The 26,033-nt window shown below is 38.4% G+C and overlaps 1 protein-coding gene across 5 annotated transcripts in view; it reads right to left on the minus strand.

The window, feature by feature from the left end:
* LOC117153439 (uncharacterized) overlaps window positions 1–26,033 on the minus strand; it is a 94,377-nt gene that overhangs the window by 24,345 nt on the left and 43,999 nt on the right. For 2 of the 5 annotated variants that reach the window (XM_033327496.2, XM_076620005.1), the window contains exon 2: window positions 10,487–10,569. The exons of the other annotated variants lie outside the window; for them this stretch is intronic. The gene's annotated coding sequence lies outside the window, so the exon portion shown is untranslated. The remainder of the gene's footprint in view (window positions 1–10,486; window positions 10,570–26,033) is intronic. 5 annotated transcript variants of the gene reach the window in all.

The raw sequence follows: 26,033 nt of genomic DNA on the forward strand, positions 1-26,033 counted from the left end.
GCGAGAAACTGTACTGTACATACGTTAGGTGTTGGGGGCGAAGAAAAGATAGGGAGGAGAACTGACCTACGGGTGACAGTACAATTCGAGGCATTCGAGCGATCGAGAAATTGGTCAACTTACGTAGAAATTTATTGACACAGGGAATAAACGGTTGTTTTTCGAAACATTAAAAATCTAAACAGATACGTCGATGTTTCTAGACATTTTATGCGCTGCACAGTGGAAAAATAGAATTATCGAACTTGGCAATATTTCCAGGTGTGAATCGAGTTTTCTCCTTGAAAAAAATTTATTACAAGGTTCGTGTTTTAACTACAACTGTCGAGTCCATAAGTTTGTTTTAAAAGTATTTAGCTTCGTAGATGCATCCGTGTTATCTGAGGAACGCGAGCTAGAGAAAACTGACCTAGACAGTGCTCGAAGCAATAGCATTTGAAGCGTCAGAAACTTTACGACCAGTTCGATAATTCGTGTAAATGTTGGTAAACTATCGCAAAAACTTTTCTCTTTTCGTTTTCTGTTTCTTCGACCTTCTTACATTTTTAACGATCCAGGGTATACAATAATTATCCAATTTAAAACTCCAAGTATAGCACACACCGAAGATCATAAGTATCAACGCAACTTTCGTTACTCTATTTAGTATCTTGTAATAAACTAACTTCAAAGTTAAAGCAACGAAACTGTTCACTGTTTATTAAATATCTAAATAACAGCTGTAGTGTCCTAATATTCATGGCCAGACAGTGTAAGCTACATTATCCTCTCTCGAAGAAATTCCTTCCTTGACGTTTACTCTAATCAGTCTGTCATTTAACGCTTAATGAAGCTGTATTCTGATATTCCTAGGAAAAGCGTACCACACAAACCAGGAAACCGCAAATTTTGATAATTACTGCGTGAATCACGCAGATCTGCGCGCGCGTTCCTCGTCAAATGGATATTAAAATCGATGCGGGAGCAAAGCGATTGAAATTGAAGCGGTTGACGCAAACAGAAAGATCAGAGAGGATTTGATCGAGGGAGGAGGGATTTTCAGATTGTTTACGAAGGTGATCCTTTGTAATATCGGGGGCAGGGGGTGGGGAGAGAGTTAATAATGAAACTAGGAATCCGCAAAGTTAATTACGACGAACGAACAAATACATCGGTGAACGATTGATGGATTTAATTAGAAAGCTAGCTCATTTTAATGATCGATCGAATATCGATTGATAAACAGCTACTGAAAAATTGCTCGTAAATTGACCGAGCGTAGCTGATAAGAGGCAATGAAAAATAGCCGATAAATTGGCGAAACGTTCGGAGAAAAAAATTATATCGTCGATAAACGTTATCTTGCTCATAACGTTGGAGAGTTCTTTTCGAAGATCAATTTTTTTTTTCTTTTGTCACACAGTCCAATACGCTTCGCTTATTCAGAGTTTCAAAACCATCAATTTCGCTTCTTACAGATTTCTCAATTTTAACAACAATACTCACTCTTGCGTAACAGTTTACTATACTAACCGAATACTATATCAACGAATCGACAAGTTACGATGTACGAGTCACAGACCTTTTCTTTGCGATTTTACGGAAAAGTTAATCGTGAAATGTAATTTACTTTTTAAGGAAACTCGTTGCTACAACAAACCGCTGCACGAGAGTAATTATTGCCACTGATTACTCGTAACTAGCGGCTTGTAAAATTTCGCTAATGACGTCGCTCGAATTATGCAAGAAATGGCACGACACGCGATTAGATTCATAAATCAAACTTGTCCTTGACGAAGTCGATCACAGTCTGGCATCTGTGTGATTCATTTAATCAAAGAAACTACTATCTCGGTGATATAACGTGCAAGTTACGAAAATGCGGCCGCAATTAATAGCACTTTATCGATAAATAATAGAACGGGGCAGCGAACAGATTATTTTAATATCCATAGGTCGAAGAGTTGCGAGAGCAAGATGCAACTGAGCAAATTTTATCGTTGTTGTTTTCTTCGATTTGACACCGAAAGGGGAAACGAAATATGCAAAAGTTTCGGGGACCAGCTTAGAGCCGAAGGTTCAAGGTCGAAAATATTTCATCGTTATCTAAAAAAACGCCATTGGTCACGTCAGCGTCTGCACACGATACGACGCCGTTTATAGCGATGATGTTCGGAGTGACGAGCTCGAAAACAATGCAGTCGGCGTAAGAAGTTACTTTCCAGTCGAATTCCTGTCTCCGGTTTCCAGTCGCCGCGATCGATCGCGTAGAAATTTCAAAATCGTGGTCAGCGCGACGGTCCACATCGTTTCCGAACGTATGAGACAGAAACGGTAATTGAACTTGGTGTAACTACAATATTCCTCTGCTTTCAAATTCCTCCAGTTCTAATAAGAAAGGACGAGAAGAATATATAACTGTAGCATCATCTCCTAATCCTGTGGCGCTCCTATTTTTACATTTCCACTCGACTTCAATCTTATCGAACAAAAAGGATTTCTAACGTTTCAACGTAGACACGTAACTCGGATTTTCAACGAGAAATCACGCATACCGATAAGAATTTCTTCATATTCTACTATTCGAAGCAATAGCTAACTACCATCGCTAGAAAAATACGAATGAAATATTTTTTATCGTTAGAAAAATACAGTTTCAGTGAAGACTGCCGAGAGGAACGCAACAGGATTAACCGATCTCAAATAACATCAGCTTTTATAGAGAATTCCATTTCTATCGAAACTGCGATCTTCCTCCGACATCTTTCCACCTTTCCGCTCTCGCCAATCCCCAAAACCAACAACACGATCCAATTCGATCCCTTAAAACACTCTTGGCAACGTGCAAACCTTTATAAAAGAAAGCCCATAGAAACGGCAAGTCGGACGCCAAGAGGCAAAGATTAGGCTCAATTAGCTTCGTTTAATATCGTTTGCATCGTAAAGCAAGCTACGCGATGCGCACGACGACGCGTTATGCAGCGATCTTTGAGACGAATGGTTCGTAAAACGTCGAACAGTGCCTTTATCAAGCTATCATTGGCGCGTTTTATTGGAAGCTTCGAAGGTTCTATCGCCCCAGCTCATCTGCTCGATCCCCTTTACTTTCGCTTTCTCTCTATTCGTCGACGTTTTCACGCGGGGACGCGAAATCCATGACCCTCGCGCGCTCTCGCCCTCCGTTGTCCCCATCCTGACGACCGGTTCTCTCTTTCTCCCTTTCTCTCTCTCTCTTACTCACGCTAGCTGTCCCTCTCTCTCTAGTCAAGGCCTCCAGACTTTCGACCCGCCGACGGGGAAGGGGTTGTTACCGGAGCACGGGTTTGCGAATGGGATAGGGCCGACAACTTCGTTTCAGGATCGATACTCCGGTCTACGCGGAGCTCGATGACGAGAAGAGTAGACTCCAACCCTCTTGACAGTTCTCTCTTTTTCTCTCTGTCTTTGCGCCTGGTACACGTTCAAGGTCGCCAGATGAAACCGAGTTACGCGAACACTGCACAGGCGCAAGCTCTCTTCCGTTTTTCATATCGTTCGCGAACATCGGCTCGATGACAAGAATCGGTGCGGATTCAGGATGTTGTAAATTTAGAAAATTCTACGATTTCGCGCTTTCAGGCCGGCAAACTTTCACGCTTCGACATTTTTGAAATAGTTTACATGAACTTTGATATCTATAAATTTCTAAATCCGCCAACTTCGAAAGTTGGAAATTTGCAAATGCGCGCAGTATATCAACGCGTTCTCGAATTATCAAATTTCTAGGTTCACGTAAATTTCTATATTTCCGAATATTTCCAAGCTTAGAAACTTCCGTGATATCGAAATTTTCAAATTTCCAAGCTTAAAAACTCGCTGCGTATCTTCAAATTTCTAAATTTGCAAACTTCGAACATTTGGAATTCCCAAATCCGTGCGGTATACCAGCACGTTCCCCAATCATCAAATTTCCAAGTTCGCGTAAATTTCCATATTTCCGAATTCCCAAGCTTACAAACTTCCATAATTCCAAATTTTCAAATTTCCAAGTTCACAAACTTCCTCCGTACCTTCGAATTTCTAGATTTGCAAAACTTGCAAGTTCAAAATTTCCACGTTACCACACTTCCACAGCTTTACGAATGTATTGATATTTTCAAACTTTGAAGCTCGAGAAGTCGAAAGTGGCGTTAGTCGAAGCTAGACGCTAGCGAAATTTGAAAATTTGCAAGTTCGCTCGTTTGGAAACTGGAAATTTTTAATCTGGAACTTTTCAAATTCCCTGGGAATATGAAAGTTCGGGTTTCATGGAAACCGGTGATTCGTGTGCTCTTCTCTCAAAGATTATCCGACTTTTTTTTGGTAATAAACTCCCTCCACTAAACTCTGATATCTCTCGCTATTGAATATGTTTTATAAAAGTTTGAATAGGTGATTTGTATCGGAGTTTTATCATTCGATGAATGAAACGTATATCGCAGGCCAATGGATATTTTTTTCTTTAATTCTCGTTGCTATCTAACTAATATCGATATTTGTCAAACGGAATATTCCGTTGTTTGACAAACGCTCGGACTGATGCATCATTTTCCAATTCTACGAAATAAAAGGAAGAATATTGGTTGTCAGATTAATTGTTTCTAAGAAAGGAAGATGATAAAACTCGTTAAAAAATATTATCACTTATAAAAGAAGCAATCGAAATTTTGATGAAATCTGTGATGTAATTTAAATGGTCAGCGAGAAAGCTTTTTAAGAGACTGATAAGGTTCAGAGATAAAGATTAGAATAGATTAAATTCATCGAAGATGTAGAAAAGTTTGGCCGTGCCAACGATATACTCTGTTCTACCTTTCGAAATCGAAAAAGAATTTTGTCGTAGAAGTTAAAGAATTTTCGAGTTGCTTACAGAAAGATACGACGAACGGATTTAAGAAATTTGGCCGAAGAGTGGGCGCGTTAATTATAAATTTTGAAAGTGTTTGCTTACAACGATTTCCAATTATTTCTCGTCGATGCAGAAGTGAAAACAAACTCGGTGATAACTCCGGTGATAAGACTCTCAAGATAAGACCTGCTCGCGATACGTGCATAACTGAAATTTCGTTTGCCTCATTTTCGTTGCGTTCTGCATGTTTTAACCTCGTGAACGAAAAAAGAAAATATGGATTATGATAAATTTGCAAATACATTGTATAAGTCTGTTATGTAACTCGCGACTATAAACTTTTGACATTATTTGAGAATTGGTCCGATAACGTCGAGAGATCGATACTTGCATCAACAAAACCACGTTATCTCTATTCCTTTTTTCAGTTTGTCATTAAATCAATAAATGCGTTTTATATATCGTATTTTTCACGGAACGGAGAATTTGGTGCTCTAGATTTTTAAACTAAACCGCTGACCAGCGTATACGTATAATTTGAAAATTTTCGAAGTTTACGAAAATAAAACGAGATTCTATCTTTTATAATTTTAAGAACGTCGTCTTTCCTGCTTTTTTCTTTCCTTCTTCTTTTTTTTTTTACGGGATAATGTCAGAGGTCAAGGCTGATCTAATAACCTTCGCATGACTTGAAATATGCACAGTTTAAAAATATATTCCATTAATGGAACAATTACGCTAAAGAGATTAGTGGAAATTTAATTCAACACATATACCTAAACAACATCCAATTTCTATATCCTTGTTAAATAGAACGACTCTTTTACTTCTCGTTGCGTCTGCAGAAACGAATAATTACTCGAATCTCAAATCCAACTGAACACGATCCTTCCACCTATTTACGATCAAAGCTTGTATTTTATATATATTCAAGAAGACACCCTGTATATATTCCATACATTTGCCAGCCGTGGGTAAAAGGAATGAGCGAGTATCGCCCTAGCAACTCAGTGCAGAATTCGACGATGCAGTAGAGGGAAGGTCTCTCGCACCTAAGCGAGGCATCGTGAAATTCGGGCGGTGTCGGCGACTGCGTTGTAGCCGTTTTCGTCGTTCTCGTCGACGTCGTCAGCACCGTCGCGCATCCGCGTCCTGCCTCACTGCGAGCCTGCGTGAGCCTTTCGAATTCGAAGCCCGGTCAACAGCCCCGAATTCTCTCTTTCTCTCCCCTACCACCAGTCGAACCCGACCGGCACAGCCGACTCTCTGCTCATTCCTCTTCTGGTTCCCCTCGCTCTCTCCCTTTCTCTCTCTTCCTCTCTTTCTCTCTCTCTCTTTCGCGAAACTACTTCCCCGTCGCTGCGAAACCGAATCCCTTTTACCACGGAACCCCCCTTTCTCTTCTCGCCCCTTTGCCAAAAACCTCCTCTTGCCACCACTTTGCTTCGCCGTCTCTTCGTTTCCATTCCACACAACTCTATCCGGTGTTTCTCCTCCGCCTCCGCCGCCTCCAACACCGCCACCACATTCATTCCGTTGCTCTTCGTCGTTTCTCGTCTCCGTCGCTCTTGCCCAACCGAGAATCGTAAATCATCACGCCCCTCTCTATCCTCGAATACACACACGCACAGACTATACGTCCAATCGACCAGACTTTGTCCTCTCTTTCCTTCGAGTTGCTCCTCTCCTTCCTGTCCTCCCTCGTCCTCCTCCGCCTCTTCATCCCGCGCTCGTTCCATCGCTGGGCCACCACACACTGTCATTTTGTTTCATTATTTCTTAATCGAGCGCCTCCTCCTTCTTTTCGATTGCTCTTTTTATCCTCCCTCGTGGGTCGAGGGACGTCGACTTCCCCGCCGATTCACCAGCCACGTCTATCTAGTTATTTTTCCCTTTCTTTGCCTGCGAACGGGACGTCTAGCCTCTTCTTCGTCGGCTTCGGGCGTGGTTCTCCACCTAAGGCGGTTGCATGCACCGGCGTTTTTATAAAATTAGCCAGCAGCAAGAGCGCAAAGGAGAGAAACGACGCAGACAGTGACCAGGTGCACGGTTTGGCTCTTCGTCCATCTTTTCGACGATTTGGCACGCTCGTTGTTGTCGGGTCGTCGTCGGTGTAACTTTTGCTCGCACAAGGATGGATTGGCGCGAACGAGATCTATTTAAGGCGAGATTTTCGTACTTGCAGCGGTAATTTTCCTCCGTGAATCGTAGATAAACAAGCAACTCGAGCGAATTTCGTTGGTTCGTGGAATATTATTTTTGGGCCAGGTTCGTTCGTTGAGCGAGTATCGTGAAGGCCTGTGGGCGATCGACGATACGCATTTAGAATTTCGTTTTTGGCTTCGAGTGTCAGGTCTATTCATTTCTTTCTAGAACATTTGTTTAGTTTTCTGCAAACGCATCTGTAGTGTCCGAGTATAAAGGGGAACGAGAGCTTCGTTGAAACTGACCTACGAAACGATGCCATCCGTAGCACCGGAAATTTCATCGTCTTAATGGTAATTTATCGGTACGGAAAATATACGCGCTGTTATTTTTCGAACTAATCAAAGTCTAAAAGAGTCGTTCAGTTTACGCGAAACTAGAAGGTCGCTGTAGTGTATGTGCTTACTATCTCAAGGTACGGCCAGAATAAATAAATCGCTGGTAAAAAACATACCAATTATTGCGAGACGCGTTTAGATAACTGTATCTATCAACGTGATCTTGATAACCGAGTGATAGGCAACCTCAAATATCTCGAATTTCTAGTCTAACGATAAAGAACAATCATGCACAAGAATTCAAACGTACTACATTTACATACTCTTTATTTTTAATAGAATTTCAATATTTGAGGTAGATCGTAAGAAACGACACGTACTGATACATTAACGCTTCTTTTCGTTGTATAAAATATCAAGTGGAACGATATATGTTCACATTCTGTAGTTTCCAATTTTGAAACAAATTTTGAAACAAACTCTTTTTGCACCAGTGTACATTGCTCGATATTTTATAATTTATACATGTCATTGAAATAAAAACAAAAAATTCTCATCTCAAAGCTTCGGTCTAATCTGTTTAGTCCAACGATAAGCAACAATTATATATAAAAATTGCAACACCCTATATATATGTCGGGTTTACATTAGAACTAGGGTTAGGGGCGTGAAACGAATCTTCGTTTGGGTTACACGTCGTCGTTATGCAATAGAGAAGACATTGGCTAGTGCAAATACGATTATCACAGAACCGGACAAGTGACCGTGGTAATTAGATACCCGAGAAACTAATGACAATGATCCTAGGTTCAGTAACGAATCCGCGGTCGACGGGATGACAGATGAACGTGCTCAAAAATCCAAGTCGGACGCGTAATATTCACTGATCGTAAAGGGGTACTCCTCTCATCGATGAGATCGCGAGAGAGAATGACTTTCCCGTCCCGATGATGCCACAGAGGAAAACTATATTGGGGTGTGTCTAAGGACACGAGATCATCGGATTCGTCGAGAAAAGCCTTCGTTCAGAAAGTAAGGGAAATTGGCGTTGCTGCTAATTGGTCAATTTCCATATCGGTGGTTAGAAAAAGATACTAGCCGCCCTCGAGGGAAAGTTGCTAGTGGGAGACGCTGCTCGTTGAAAAATAGGTCTCCCCTATTTTCCCGTAGTTGGGACAAAGACTGTTTGTTTGTTTGAAGGACTAAATCTTAAGATTTATAACGGGCCCTCGAGCTAGCTGAACATGTACTGCGAAGACGCATCGATATCTGGCAATCATCTTGCTCGAAGAATAGGATCTGCGTGTGGCGAGCTACGGGACAGAGACCGTTGGAATGTTTACTGTCGAGTGTTACAACTATTTCCTTTTTAAGGAGAGCTATAGAATTATTCCATGCCTTTGTTAGACAAAGCGTTCATCCCGTGACCGCGGCTACGTTCGGCGATTGGCTGTTGCCTCGAGCCCAAGCTCATTATCACGACTCTCGAACAATTACAATCGGATTGAATAACTACAATTGTTTAATTACAGCTATAGTAGACTCTAGGTTACAATGTTGCGGGATTAACCAAAATTCCAAAGACTCCGGTGTTCTTTCATCTCCGACATATATATAGGGAAGAACGTACAAATTTAACCAACTGCATTACAAGTTTCATTTCTCTCTTCATTCGTTCGTTTTAATCATTCGAAAGATAACAAATCTTCTAAATTTTTATATATTTCCCGGAGTAATTACAAGCAACAATTCAACAATCTCAAACACGCTGATTTCGACTTACAACGATTTTTTCTATTTATACTCGAATATTTTATAACTTCTACGTGTGATATTTAAAAAAGAAAAAAGGAAATTATTACTCTTAACTCGTTAACTGAAACGAGGTATTTTTTCGTCCTGGAGGACTCTCACGTAGCTGCTTCTGAAGGTGTATGAAAAACCCGCAGGACACGCCTTCGCGCATCCTTTTTATCCCAGTCACCCTCCTCTTCGTAGCAGTGTTCTCTGTCTGGCATGAACCACGTTCGACCATGACCACCCTTCGTTAGGGTGCGTGAGGGTGGTAGAGGAAGGTGACCTTCGCAACGTTGCCGTCGTTCTCCCTCTCTCAGTCCCGAAATCCTGGCAGGGAAAGGGAGAAAGGAGCAAAAGGGAGATGTGGCTGGTACTCGTGGAAGCCACGTTCCAATGCTGCCTCATCCCGTTCCCCATCATCCAGCCCTCCTCTGTCTGGCTTGGTTTTACACTAGGGACGAAGGGTGAACGTATACTTCACCGTACTGCTAGTTCGCTGTTATATTTAACGCTGTCCGTATCCAAGTAATGGATGTGAATTGCTCGCAATTTCACGTCGCTTTTACGAACTTTCGACGGATGGATGTCATTAACTACCACGGAATAATTTCGGCCGCGTTTCGTCCTTTAAGGGCCTCTCCAAATGTTTATGAATACAGCATTCGATCGATGCTACAGAGAATCCTGTCAGTGAAAATTAGCAAAGCGTATGGTTCTCCGTTCGATCGACGATAAAATGAATTCTCTGCTAGAAGAATATACCGAAGATTTGGACGTTGAAAAAAATTGGAATTCATAGGTTTAGCCGTATAAGCCTCTGCTCGAAGGAAGGATTTCTATATTTGCTATGAGAGAGCTACGAAATCAAACTGATAAACTCGTATCGAAGTTGATCGTTAGCTTTTCGAGGAATTGAGCGTTAAACAAAGATCGTATTGTTTTACGTCCTCCTTTTCGTTCGACGATCATAATGTATCATAATGTTTCAGATCGGTTGACATAGTCTATCGATTAATATTTGGCATGACTAGGTGTCTCATGGAAATCAAAAATTTCGTGAAAAAAAGAGACTCACCTTGGAGATCCGCTATTTTACAAAACAGATTCATAAATTTATCAAAGTGGATAAATCGTTATCAGTGTCTAAGGCGCTACTAGTTTCGATTTAATAATAAAATCAACAATGATCGAATATATATACCTGGCTACGATTACAGAAATAATTACAAATTTCTAATCAAGCGGATAACACGTTTCAGCGTGTAGATCGCTTTAGCCTAGAGCTCGCTGTACGGTGAAAAGCAAGTAGAAACAGACGGTACGTAGCCAGACCATAGTAACGCCGTCTGACCGCTCTCACCTTCCACCATGTGCAACCAAGTTTCATCAGGACATCCACTGCTGCACGCGACAACTCTCTTCCAGTCCCTTTTCGTTCTGTCCCTGTTCCATTAAAATTACGCGTTAATTCGCTGAATTGCGGGTCTCTATCTCCTTATTGCGAGTTACGTGTGCATCGTGCACAGTGTACGTTGGTAGGAACTGTTCAAACTACGAACAATTCCGTCAGCGTACGAATATTATTCAATTTCGAGAATGGAAACAGAAGTTTACATGTGTCGTACAACAGCGAAGCTTCTTACTTTTTAAAAATACCCGACGATGAGAGTAGGAACTCGTCAGTGTATATACGCGCTGTTCGTTTCTCGTTTCGCGAGACTTTTCGAGTCTTTTTCGCCCGCGCATCTCGTACACTTGGATACGTCCCTCTGTTTCCTTGTTTCACTGTTGAGATCCAATTTTCTTTGAGCAGATTTCAGCGGTATACAAAAAGTATAATTACGTTTAATTAGGAAAACCAAGGCTTGCGAAACATATGAATTGGTAATAAATTGATAGCGTTAGTAATTGATAAGAAGTACGCTGATAGCGATATCTACGTAATAAACGATCTATATAATAACAATTTGGAAAATGTTTCGCTCGTCAAGACGAATAATTTTTATCTAAACTTGATATACCGCCTGGAAATAAAATTCATATATATTACATTACGTTACATTTAATAATTTAAAATAGATATTGATTATTTGTTTACATAAGATGGAACGATAGTAGCATAATCTAATAAAGCTTTATGTTGATTCAATTTAGCGAAGATAAGAAATATTATAAAAGTATCGACTTAATCGTCGCTAATCTTAAACACACATAGAAGAGTATAAATAAAATCATCTTGTTAAAATTGTTTGCACGAGAACGATATACCTTCAGAACTTCTCATCTTCATTTCGTATATGTATTTGCAATTAAATTCATCCCGTCTATTCGGCAGTAAGCAAGAAATTGACGAGATGATTTCAGAAATATTTCATGTATTAAACAACTCCTCTCCTCTAGTAGCTACTCGGTACAAATACTACTTAAATAATTATATTTCTCATTATGTTGACCTTATTACGAGGCATCATTCCTCCGTTTTCTCTCCCGTGTAAAAAACAAAAATTTAATTTCAAGAACCGCTACGAAAAAAGCGAAAGAAAATGATGGAAATATCTTGCTCCCTCTAATTGCCTCAATTTCGAGCGACTTACGGCACCCCTCCTTCTTTTTCACTGTTAACGAGCCAAGCAACTAAATTGTACGCTAAATTTGTGCCAATTGTAGCCAAAAAATCTTTGTCGAATTTTGGAGACGGCCGTATTATTTTGGGTAGCCGCAACACGTTGAAAATTGCTGTACTTATATCAGCCGGCCTCGTATTACGAGTAACGAGCAGATATCCCTCTGAATGCTTCGGACGAACTCTGTAATAATGTCAAATAGATATAATGATTTTCTCCCACGTACCGTTCACTTTACTGCCTGATTCCACGTTTTTAATCCTATCTTCGTATGTATCAATTTTTACGTCAGCCTCCAGTCAGTCTTTTTTTTTAACAGTCAGTTAAATCTTTCCTTTGGTAAAATCGATATCCGCTAAGTCGAAATTTATTTCGTTGCAATAGCCGGAACAGGATTACTTTACGGTATTAGCCCTTTCCAAGAATCCTCTAACGCAATCGACCACTTACAATTCCGACACTCCTTTGCAGCGAAGCTTTTCGAAACGAGAAAGGTTTCCTTTCGAAAAGAAAAAGATTATCGATGTTTACGAATTTATTTATATGCGTTAACTTTCCCTATTTTTATCGACGAAGATAAAAATGAAACAAAGCTGTGCGCTGTAAAAAGTTGGAGTTCCTTGCGGTGGAACAGAAGCGTGCAATAAACGGTAAGATGGTTTGATAACAAAAATTACTGGGTCTCTTATACTTTTATTTATACGATCTTATAATCTTATTACTCGAGATAACGAAAACCGTATTATTAATAAGGTTCGTGCGGTGGTTGCGCGTCACATTTACACGATGCATTTCATAAAGAGAGTCGATAGCCACCGATTGATATTGATATTACATATACACGTAAAGATACAAATTACGATTTAGTACGCGTATTCTATGATTTCAATAGGATCGTTGGCAATTACAAATCTCATCTTCCGTTATATTTCTCAAATACAAATATTAGCATATCGATATGATGTAATATCCAGGAGAAGTCAATCGCAATAAACGAATATAATATAATATTTAATACAACATAATATTTACAGCGTCAGAAAATACGCTGTACAGAGTAACTAGGAGAATCGAATCTAATCGAGCAGTCACACGCGAAAGAAGGAAACATAGTCAATAAAATGTGTCGAGATAAAACGTAACTGGCCGATAAGTATTTTTAAAGGCCGTTTTGCACGTGTGCAAGCGACACGGGCTCACGTGATATACTAAAACGTAAATGTTACCTTCGAACCTAAAATTTGTGATAATAAAAACACGCGGCTGGGACATGCGCCGATGCACAACGCCGAGACTTCAACATCTCTACCTACGTAATCCTTATTACTCTAAGCACGAAATCTTCGAAATAAAAGAAAATAAATAAGCGCAGACATCCCACGTATCGCGATTTCCATTATTTGAAAAAGAAAAAACACGCGGGATCGAATTTATCAGCATCGAACATGTCGCGGATGGTTGTACGCATCTTGTATACTCCGAGGAGACTAAAAACGCGTGACACGAATTATAATCTCTCCGTACGAACGGATACGGACTTCCGACCATTCTTTTCCGCCCTTCCTCGCCGAATTTCCGCGTGTATGTGTCTCGATGATTGTCAATCGGAACACGTCCGCGTGAAACAACGAGTGGCTCGAAAATGCGCTGAAATCGATGCGAGAAACGATGCCAGATACACAGATTTTTACGTATCGGTTCATCCTTGACTTTGTTGTTTTTCGTACGTTTATCACCGTTTCGAATAATTCACGAGGATCTAATTATCATTATCATAATTACAGGTAGGACATCATCGTTGTTAATCTAATCTAATTGTGATACATAATAATAATACTCTGTTAAAGTATACCTGTCAAACAATTTGAGAACGAATATTCGTAACGTAAGAATATTGCAAAAATTCTAATAATATTCTTATTTTCGTTTTGTTGTTCGTGTTATGCAAAAGTATAGTATACTGTATCCTTGTCGGAAGTCACGATTTCGAAGTGGAACTATCGTTTGTTCGGCAATAACGCAATCTTCTGGATTCTATATCCCTAAATGGGCTCTTGCAGAGAAAATTTGTAGAGATAGAAACATAGAGGCCTTTCTCCGTACCGAAAAATTACAAATTACGTTTGAAAATATTCGACATCTTTCATCTGTGTCTTCGGATCTATTTGTCCGTCCTTTTTTTTATCACAACAGCGGAATAAATAAAGAAACAAATAGATTATCGTAATTATATTCTTCAAAGTGATCCAAGCGCCGTATAAATCTCGGTTCCCCTCGGCCGACTCGCAACAAGGTATTTTTAAGCTGGAAAAAAGAACGGCGTGACTCGCGATCGTGGAAATATGCACCGAAATGCACGAAACTGCCTGGTGTGCTTTTAGACCCCGAGCTTTCGCGATAGCCTTTGCTGATCGATCTCGCGATTAACGTCGCGTGCACAGCGAATAAAAAAGTCGTATCGTTCGATTTAATTGCGTTTCCACTTGTGTATTATTTACCAAGGAATACAAAGAAACAGGCGAACGTTACGAATTTCTTATTCGACGAATGCAAAAGCAAAAGTTGTCGAAGATTCCATGTTCCTCGAGATATAATCTCGAAGGTTTTCTGTTTTTTATCAATTTCGCCTGTTTCCTGCGGCAGTATGGCCGAGAAATGCGAGCTTCTATCGTTTATATAATTCGAAATCTCGTTGAAAGTACGCGAGAAGAATAAATCGCACGTTTTAGCCAGTTCGACGTTTCGAGGAATCGAGTATGTATATAGAAAATATACATTTTCTGTAAAGTTAATTTACCTAGCAAGTGAAAAATCGCACGAAATTGCTGCGTCATTCAAAATACAATTCCAGATGAAATAATAGTACATACGATATATATGCCAATAAAAATATACCAACGTTTCTCATATTGCGTATATATTATACGTTCTATTATATGTCAATGTCGAGACAATTGCTCTCCTGCAATTAACACGAAAGGTGAACCAGGTAGAACGAAATCTTGAAACTCCATAAAGAAACAAGAAACGCGGTTCGTGAATGTCGATAACAATAGAAACTAATAGAATGCACGAATTACGTAAAAACGATATTATGTGCTCGATTTACATTTTCTTTCGGGACGATAACGTCACTTATTTATGCAATCCATTTTCAAGTACAAACATGTGCGTCAGTGAATGCATACGTATCGGATATGTAGAACTATTTCGCTACTAGACCCATCCGACTTTCTATAATTGCATATTAATCGCGATAAACGTAAATTCGACGAGCGATAAATTCAACACGGTTGTACGATCTTCGATGCTTCTGATTTTTTCGAGATTTGAATACGCAAACGTCCGAACGATGCCATCGCGTTAACGATGTTAACAGCGTAAACTTTTCTAACGCTTATTCCTCGAATAAACATACCTCGGATAGACACGATGGACACTGTCACGATCGCGCTGCCTCTTATATTTATAATTACTGAGTTATAAATTGAAATTGAAATCGCAATTTTTTTTCTGACGAAACCATTACATCTCGCTGTAGAAATTTTCATATTGTAAAATAAACTCGTCGAGATTAGTTTTCTTATGAATTAATAGAATCATTTTCTTTTTTATTTTTTCTCGTATAATCTGCGTACGTGCAATGTACGACATAATGATAATCAGCACGGATCATGGAGATTTAAATTGACAGAAATGCGAGTACACCCAGTGATCAATGGTAATATTTAACTCGTGTAGTTAAATTTGTATCGTAGATGTAACAAGTGATGTCTCGTTAATCTAGGGAATTGTTATAGGAAGCGACGACACTTTCCAATAATCTTTGTAGTATAGCACGATAACATACGATAAGAAAAGATATAAATAGTAAATATAAATGTTTAAGTTGAACAGATAATTCTAATGTACTTGTTTGATAGCTTCGACTCAGACCTACCGCACAGTCCTATAACATTTATCTCTAAGATTTACCAATAAAAACATAGCGAATACACGGTCGATGTATCGTTAAAGAAATTTCTATCACTCGTAGTATCAACGTATCGTATGACTGTAACGTATAAAGTGCGTGTCACAACATAGGATGGAATAATTCCAGATTAAAGAACGGTATAGTTGAAACTCTTCCTTTCAATCTTCACCAAACTACAGATTATGAGACAAAAAGTGAATCTGCCAGATTTCTATTTTCGATACGAATCACACCCGATGATCGGTGCTAATTTTTCTGCGAGTAAAACCAAAGCAGACGATGGTTAAAGGAAACGTTACAGGGTGAATCAAACCGAGTCGGTTCGATAACGTTAGAAGAAACCGCGTAGAAAAAATTTTCCGAGTAAACTGGAAATTTGTATCTATTTAGGGGGAAAATTCCAAGATACAACACAACGTACAAAAGCCATAGAATACGGAAAGTGGAGTACCAGTTACGACGTTTCACGGATAAAACGAATCTTCGTTTAAATTCCGCTCCTTTAATCTCGTATCTGTAAAAATATAAATTTGCGTAAAAATTTGCAAGTGTATTTGCAAGTAAACCCGTGGACCAAAAGAAAGAAATGTTTCTTCGCAGAAAGGTTCGAAATCTGGCAAAATGTTTGCCTTGACGATAAAAAACTGACCTGCAACGATAATACATGGAACGTATACGGCAATTAGTCGAAGAGATCGTGTTAATCAAGAACTGATTACGGTTTTATATCGGTCGTCGCGTTCTTTATACGAAATCCACACATGTGGTTCGCTACGAAGGACACAAGTGTGGCAAAGTGTGGACAGCTGTCGACGGGGGCCAAGAAACTATTAACGACGTCTTCGTTTTGGACATTGTTTAGTCAGTTGCATACGTACTGTCAGATTAATATCGAACTAATATAAAATGCTTGGAAGAAAGCCGTAGCAGAGGAAGAGTCCGTGCGATCAGAATTTTTACTGTAGATACTAGATACCGACCAAGCTGGACAAAACGTAGTCGAGACAATCTATGGCTGGTCTAAAAAAAGAATCGACGCGATTCTGGAGCAACTACGAATATATTCCAAGGATCGCAGCTTCTCCATCCGAACCGACCTTGCACACGAGAGAACAGCCACGCTGTTGCGTTTATATAACCGAGGAATTTTATATGTTTCTTATATGTTATATGTTATTGGTCGTTTATCTGCGCAAAGTTAAACGCATAAAGCGTAGCGATGAATTAACTATTATTGGAAATACATGCAATAGAAAAAAAAATATTAATAGATTTTTTTAGCTGTTTTTTCGTATGTTTTTCTGTTAGTCGATTATCTATGCAAAGTAAAACACATAAAGCGTAACGATTAATTATTATTCGAAACATAGATTACTAGAAATAATACGGAAAAGATATGAACGACGAACGACGATTTCTTTCTTTGTAAAACTGTTCCTTTAAATGTGTTTTTCGATGTGCGTAAGTGCAATTTATATTCTAACGAGTGTAAATCTGACAATTGCTCTATGTCGATGAAGAAATACCAGCTACGTTCTGCTACTCACCGAGCAGATACGCATTGTAAATATTTCGTAATAAAATGTTTCCCTACTTTGAGGAAGCAGAATCACTGGCGTGACTTGTTTAAGTTAAAATACTAGCAAATATAAAGTATTTGTTTTATAATATTATCTTTCCTTTATCGACGTATGATTTATGGTTATTGAATATTTAAGATAGGCACGAAGGTTGCAAAAATATGAAAGTACAGACTATCCTCATTCTTATAACACTTTTTAACATTTTTATCGGAAAAGTTGCGTCTAAACGTGGTTGAAATATTAAAAAGTTCACGAGGGAAAGAATCTATAGAATCGTTAGAATCCGCCAATCATCTTTTGCTATTCTCGCTAATATTATTTCATTTGCCATAAATAGTACAATCGTAATAAAAAAATATAAGCGTCTGATCGTCAAAAAGTCGCCTTATTCAAAACGTCGCCTCTCCTTGTTAACTCAAATAGTTGAAGTTCCGCGTCGGTGTCATTAGCCGCTGGAAATGGTATACAGACGATACGAACGTTCTCATGACTCATTCCTTGTCTGTACAAACAAACCAGAGCACAAAGTTCCAGATTTAACGCATCTGACCTACTAATGCCACTTCAAGCGATCAATTATCTCCTTCTGTTGCATGTAATTACGCACGTCCCATCACCTCCACGTTACATATGATTAACGATCTCCATATATACTCGCGATATCATCGCAGTGCGAGATCGCTCGACGGAAACAACAATTTGCTGCCACGATTTTTCCTCGTTAATTCGTTACTACCTCTGTGAGAATTCTATCGGTTGCATAAAACGAACACAAAGGTCGTTACTTAACGAGTTTCACGGTTTAACGTGAATGCACACGTCGTTTCGACGCTAATTACCGAAAATATGTCAACTTACTCTTTGACTATTATGACAAATGTACATATACATACATACATACCTGCATAATAATTTCAGGTATACGCGCATTTTAGTGTCGAATTCTGTTAGCAATAATTATTGTTTGCTTTATAGGATTGATTTTCTAAAGTTTAAAAATTGACAGAATTCTAAAATCCATGTTACGGAGCGCTTTCGTATTGTAACTTGCAAACTAACAATGTTAACGAACTAATAAACGACCAATCGTATATCACAGATTTCTCTTTCATGCTGTCGCAATTTCATGTGATTTCAAGCGGCGGAGTTGGATGAAAATATTTCGTTTGCTCTATCGTGAAATCTCGTAAAATTTCGATAATCCTATTTGTTGGATTACACAAGAAATCCCGTTCGAAACTATGATTTGTCGAGATACATACGTTACAGATATCGAGTAAACGTTACAAAATTCAATAGCGTCCTTGCTATTCCATTTCCATCGTCCATTTGAAAAGTTGGAACCTTACGATGCAAAGGAAATATAAAATGGAAAAGCGTATACATCAAACGAACGCTGACACTATTAAATTTTATTATACTATTGAACACTTGAATTTTATTACGCTATTGAATTTTATTGGCATATCAAAAGTTAACTGATTCAATACAGTGAGCGTTGACATTTAGCGACAAGAAACGCGCCCTTCCATTTCACGATACGTCGTTTCATACGTCCAGAGATTTCAGTACCAGAGACCTGCATCGGATTAGTATGACTGCGATCCAGTTATACCATCGAAAGTGATAAAACTCTCTCGATGTGTCATAGGAGATTCGCTCGAGAGAGGTAGAGTTTGTGAAGATTCAAAAGAACAACAGCTTAACGATTTATCTGTCGCTTACAAACTACATTCACATTATCATGTTACTATTATTAAAATAATATCGATTATTCAGAGATTAACAGGCTGTTGTTAAATGAACACCGCCAACGAAAACTCGATTTATAGGTTGCCAACCGATAAGCGATGGATGGTGTTGAATAGTCTATTTGTTCTCTCGAAATTGTCCATGGTCCCATGATTTTTGAATTTTCTTTCTTTCACCATCGATATCCACGAATTAAAATAACGATATTTTATACTGCACAATTTTTGCAACACTATCCTTTGCATATTCATTGCGAAACTAATGGTAATCCACGCTACGCCTACACAAACAACTGTCACCCAATTCTATCGTTTTTGAACAAATTGCATTCAGTAATTTCCTTTCGAATAACATTTTTCTTTTCCGTACATTGAACTTTATCTTAATCTATTATTTTTTTCTTTCATTTTAAACAAAAATCTCCCTCCAGGGAAGTAGAAATCTAAAAAGATAACAAAATAAATATCTCATTCTCGGATAACGAATTCACGCCAGATACGAGTTTATACAATTTTTACCGGAAGCAAACTCCGGACATTGAGAGATTTTGAAAGAACGTTTCAACGAACGTCCACGATAAACCGATCTTGACGCGTACATCGCGTCGTATCGTTCGATAATCACGTACGACACACAAGCTGCTTTTACTCGAACAAAATTCCGGGCGAATTAATTTTTACCTTGACCAATATAGATAACGATACTCCTTTTTTGTATCATAGGCCCTTACGTGTAGCAACTTGCAGCATAGCTAAAGTAGGTAAGAGTAATTTGCTAATGGATGCAATTTCCTACCTTCAGGAACAAGGCGTGCACCAGCTCGCAATCCTGGCGCTCGGTTTCAATGCAATTTCACAAAATTGTGCTCGATTTTTACCGCACAGCCTGCTCGTGCAATTTAATATCGATATTCCCTTTCTATCCTCTTCTATTTCTCCTGTACAGGCCGATGCCTCGTGCAAATGAAACAAAAGGCAGCTGTTTTCGCTAAACGATGAAATGGCGTTTGTCGATTATCCGCCGATTGTAATTAGAAAAGAGAAACGAAGCTCTCTTCGTGACTTGTAATCGAAAGAACGGCGAAGCCGATTTTTAACCAGTGCTTGTAAGAGGCTGAAATTTTCAAATGGTCTTTCTTTGAAACGTTTATCTCTCTTCTATTTGACAGTATCTGCCGCTTGTGATCGGAAAGAACGCAAGTACTTTCCTATTACACTGTCACCAGTGAGAATAGCAATGCTGATTTTTTAACGGGACTCTAAACGATCGATAGAATCCGAAAAAACGAAACAAATGATACTAACGTTTCTAAAAGAAGGTGATCAACGATTTACGCGATATCATCTCTTCATCTAAAAACCTCGAACGTATAAATTTTTACACTTTCGTTATAGATATTAGTCTTGTTCTTTAGCTATGTATTGGGTTGGCAACTAAGTAATTGCGGATATTGTCAATACCACCTAATGACAAAATCCGCAATTACTTAGTTGCCAACCCAATATTTAAAAAACGAGTGTTCTAACCAGTCTTACAATGTAACATATAATATTATAATATAATAGTATTGTATCTTGTCCATTGTAAGTCGAAAGCCATCCTAAGCCGACAGGCATCGATTGCGACGAATAATGGAATACCAAGAGGCAACAACGTTATCAATCAGAATTATCCAACAATTCTATACCCAATTGCGAATTTGTATAATTTATCGAATGGGGCATGAATGATATTGGCATAAGAGGAACAGCGTTTAGTATGCAAATTACTATATTTTAAGGTTTATATAAGAGGTTTAGTTACGTTGCTGCCTGTCGCGGGCCAGTTATGCCGAATAATCGAGTTAACGTTCGATTATTAGCGAACGTGCAATTCAATAACGTGATACCGTCTCCGATGATATCGGGAAATATATTGTGCCTCCGCGGTTTGCGGCACGCATAGTTAATAAGGTGTCGCGAATAAGGCCGATCAATTAAGGTTGACGAACCGAGCTACAAATTTCGCTGATAGAGTAATAGAGTAGAAGCTCGCGCCGATTACGCGAAATAAGCTAATTAAAGGAACATTCACACCGAAACCTGAATGTCAAACGATTTCTCTTCTCCTTTCAATTTCGTTTCCTTTCTCGTTTCCGATACATTGCAGTTTCCAGAAAAATATCAATACAATTTGGAACATATGCGCGAATTCGATTTACAGAAATCTTTTCAATTTTTCTTACTTCACAATGTCACGATATATCTATTCGGGTTATATAGTTGCCAGTGTGATATCGCATTTATTTCATATCTCGAGTTGTATCCTAAATTCCTCGACAATTTTCCTAAATATCAGCAACCGAGTTTCTGATCGACCGCGTTACTTCTTCGCGGCTTGTAGATAAATGCTGATCGTACGTCAATTTTTTCGTAACACCATTGCTATGCACGTTTCAGGATGCGTTTTTAATATTCCCCTATAAGTAGATTACGAATATTACGATGTTCCATAGGAAGTTATATTATTACAACTAGTACTTGGATATTACAACTAGTACTATACATATAGTATATTGAATATTTCACGCATATTTAAATATTATATGCTACATACTGCGAATTTTTACGCTATGGGAGATTTCCCATAAGCGCAAGAAAAGATTTATATCGACGTATTTGCCAGCAAAACTTCGTCCCATTTATCTCTCGTACTTGCGTGCATAGATTACGCTTCTGCGATTTAATAGGAAGATTGAAAACAGAAGAAGAAACTTTTCCAACGACCCATTCGACGGTGTACTAACAAAACTATTAAAAATCTATTCGATGGAACAAATAAAAATCTCGGCTTTCCCTGCTGGCTTTTGCATCGTCAAACTTGCATTCTTCGTAATTACGCAAGTGAGGAGAGCTGACGCGCGTCTGACAGAATTCCATCTTATAGTTGCAGGCCTTAGAGAACGCGGAAACCGGTAAGCAGACGAGATGCAGACAAGATACAGACGTTATCGCGTTCGTGATACTATCCATAAACCAGATCTCAGAATCCGTCGTCTGGCAGACGACAAACGATACTCGAGGACGAAAAGCGATCTCGGAGGAGCAAGCTGTCTCTCGTCGGTGTACTTCTCGTGTCCTTCGTGATCAACCGATCTTCTCTCTACGTGGAATTCATGAACGACGTCTAAACACGCGACAACTTCTTCCGGACACGACAGCAGATTTCAGCACCGTTAGCTTCTAGATGTTTCACCAGGCCGTGTATATTACGGGAAACTCGTGCAACATGCACGTTTCTAATGTCTCTGGTGTTACTCAATCGCAAGGCCGTGGACTTTGGTACGTTCGAGGAAAACACAAGGTGCGGGTCGTAACGCAACGTGGAAAGCCAACATTTTCATTTCGATCAATATTAAGGCTTACACAGATGTATATTCATAAAAACCGTGTGTTTGCTATTCTTTTTCTTCTGCGGATCGGTGAACGAAGTAAACATGTTTATGTGTTTAGAAGTATGCAAAATACAGTAAACTAGGTGCAATAAAAAACGATCGTAGAGTTGTGTTTAAATAAGAGTGCGACTGTATCCCGCATCCGCGTGCATCGGTGAATCTGTGAGAAAAGTTGTAGAGTATTACGGCATAGCGTGTTAAACAGTAAAATTTTCCTCTGTCGTTGTTTTCTGATTTCATTTGCAACAGAATTATACTCTTCCCGGTTACTAGAAACATCCTACACGTAAAATACCTGAAAGAAAAAGTACTCGTAATAATCTACCTATTATAAGGTTATATTCGGTAGATAGCATCGATAAATTTTAATTTATTTAATATTTTTACGTTATAAGGTGATAAACGACCGATTTATAATAAAATAGCTAGAAAATAAACGCGACAAATGGCGCTCAATTTATACTAAGCATAAGTAGATATTCTAATGTGTACACATATCGGTCGGTGATATACGTTCGTGAAAATATACATTTGCATAAGCATCGGCAATCGAACATCTCTAGGTTACACGGACATATGTAAAAACTGCGTATCGCACACGTATCTATCCAATGTCGTTCTATTTCGATTTCTTTACGTAAGATTCGAAGGGACAAAGTTTATACGAATAGTTAGATGGTAAAATGGTTAGAAGATAAAGCTTATCTAGCGTTTATGGCAGCTTTTTATAAATGCTTTTATAGCATTTCTAAGCATTTTCGTTTCACGTTTGGAGATTACAGTTCATGAACCTGATGACAAGCGGTCGAGGAATTTCCAGTTCGTTTTCTCCACGAAAGAAGACGTAAGTCTGAATAGGTGAATCGGATGGAATCAAAGAGCAATACATATGCGAAAAGATCGTTCGATCAGGCGAAGTTGAAATATTAGTAGTACGAACGTTAGCATTTTAGTCGCAGCATCAGCTAATCGTTATCCAAGATCGCGTTTATACCATCGTAGGTAATATACGATGAGATAATATCACTTCCGTGAAAGAATACGATTATGATGACTTTTTTCAATGGAACTTCGATAATTACATTGCCTGCACATTTGCTTAAATGTTTGGAATTGCTTCTTCGATAAGAAGAAAACTTGGATCTTTTAGCGGTAAATAGATGATGGCAAAGAAATGAATGTCGCGTATATTTACTTCTTTTTCTATTTCTTTCCTTTTTTTTTCTTTTGCTAGAAAATTAATCAGACGTCTAACACGAGGCTGAGATATCGCGATTTTTACGATATGTTGAAATAATTTCGAATTAAGGATTTCCAGAAACTCGAGGCGCATGAATTAATATAGAAAACAGCGGAACGTAACCGTCTGCAAAAATAAAAGTCACACATGACAATACAAAGGAAAGCCTGGAACAACTAATTTAAAGAAAATAAACAACGAACTGCAAAACCTTTTATTTTCTTTTCATCATACACCATAAATTGATCGCAAAATTTTAACCTGCTGTATCTCCGACAATTTTATCGATACTCTTCTTGTTGTTTCTTCACAAGTCGATTAAACGACTTACGGATATCACAAGTGATACTTTGCAAATTTACGAGAACGAAAAAGAACATGAGGCATTTGCAACGCGAATCGCAATCGATTTACAAAACCATTTCTTCCCCTCGTTTCAATCCTCTTTCCACGTACGTAGATATATCACGGACAAACGATAAATTATCACACCACCGATCGAGATTCTATTCCGCTTCTGCGAAAACAGATTAAGAACCGAACGTGTCGTTGTTCGTGCAATCTAACAAAACTGCATATTACTTCTTACACTTCGAACAACACCTTCGATTTATCAAAGTCAGGTTATGCCTCGTCAATAATACGTATTTCTTGAAAATTCTCTTATCGTGTCTATCAATATTCATTACTCACAGATAACGGACTAATGACGATAAAAATAAACAATGTTTTACCGAAGAAACGATAGGCTCGTACCAGAGAATTTTGTTTTTTACGAACTATGTACAGTGAATCATAGAAATATTTGAACACTTGTTGTACAAACATATTCTACGTATATAATATGTGTAATAAAAAAAAATTGTTTGAGAGTTTGATATATACCGTAGCGAGGCACGAGTACATATACGAGTAAAATTTGAAACAGATCTTGAAAATGTATATGGAAGTTACGAAATATATTTGTAACAAATACACGCTTCACAGAAGTCGGAAATTATTTATTGTACCGATAAGCCTCGATATTTAGTCGGATCACTTTTAGCGTTAATTATACGTTCGGGATGATTATATCTGTCGTATCAAATATTTTTGTGACTTTTAGGAAATATGTCTGAAGTAAATACCGCTTGTAACTTTTGCATAACATTTCGAAATTGTGCGTAAAACTTTGGCAAGATAATCACGATAATCATATCTCATCACAGCGCTAACAAAATTTAAGGGAGTGTTATATACGATATACATAATTAGAAGATATCTAAATTCGAGCTCTAACTTTTATGAATTTAAATATCACGATGTGTGAATATAATTCGTATAACTATTCTATAAATATAATTATTGTACATTTTCTCTGCATTTTTTGCATCCCTGAATTTCCCGTAAATCTATAGTCATCAACAGTAGGTACACGATATATCCATAAAAATTGTCTACGGTAAGTGTCAAAGTATTTTCGTGAGTCGGTGTATTTCGAGGACAGGTTTCCTAACTTCCACTCTCTCCCTAACTGTCTAGACGTTTTTTTAAAAGCTTTTCCAACCGACCGTTCATGACTAGGGCTTGTCCATGTAATTTCGCCATTCTTTCCTTTCGCCAACAACCATTCAATCTAGCGCGTCTAATGCGACGCGTAGTCACGCGTGCATTCATTTTTCAGGGCTGTTGCCCTTGCTAAAAAAAAAAAAAAAAAGAAAAAAGAAAAAAGAAAAAATATCAGTGTGCGTATTTTGGTGCTTCCTATTCTCTGCTCGTAATCAATGCGCGCGATTATCTGTCCAAAGTACGGCTGGGCTATGTAAATTATTCCGTGACTTGACTGAGGTGTTTCACGATATTTTGCGGATATTTACAAGGTTCTTTTGCAGGCCGTGTGGTAGATAAAATAATAATAAACACGTTTGGTGCCGATAAAAGAAAGGCGATAGTTCATAAAAGCAAAAAATTCCACTGGCTAAACCAAGACATTCTGTGCTACATTATTCAAGTAAGATAGAAACAAAAAGAAGAATACGTGTATATATTCATATTTTTACATCATAACGTTATCTAAATTCACTATTTGCACATTTTTATGTGAAAAGTTAAGAATTTCTAAATCTTCGGACATTCTGAAAATTGAACTTTAATTACTTTGCAATTGTATAAACGGTATAAACATTATAAACGATTCTGATCTCAAGCAGCATACACGTACTGCCTCGGTAATTTTCAATTTAGATTGCCTCACTTCTTATCTTTATTATTTTTATTATTTATTGATATACCCGTTTTCGAATTCTACAAGGGCCATATA

This window comes from Bombus vancouverensis, chromosome 1 (genome assembly GCF_051014615.1).
Source record: "Bombus vancouverensis nearcticus chromosome 1, iyBomVanc1_principal, whole genome shotgun sequence".
NCBI lineage: Eukaryota > Metazoa > Arthropoda > Insecta > Hymenoptera > Apidae > Bombus > Bombus vancouverensis.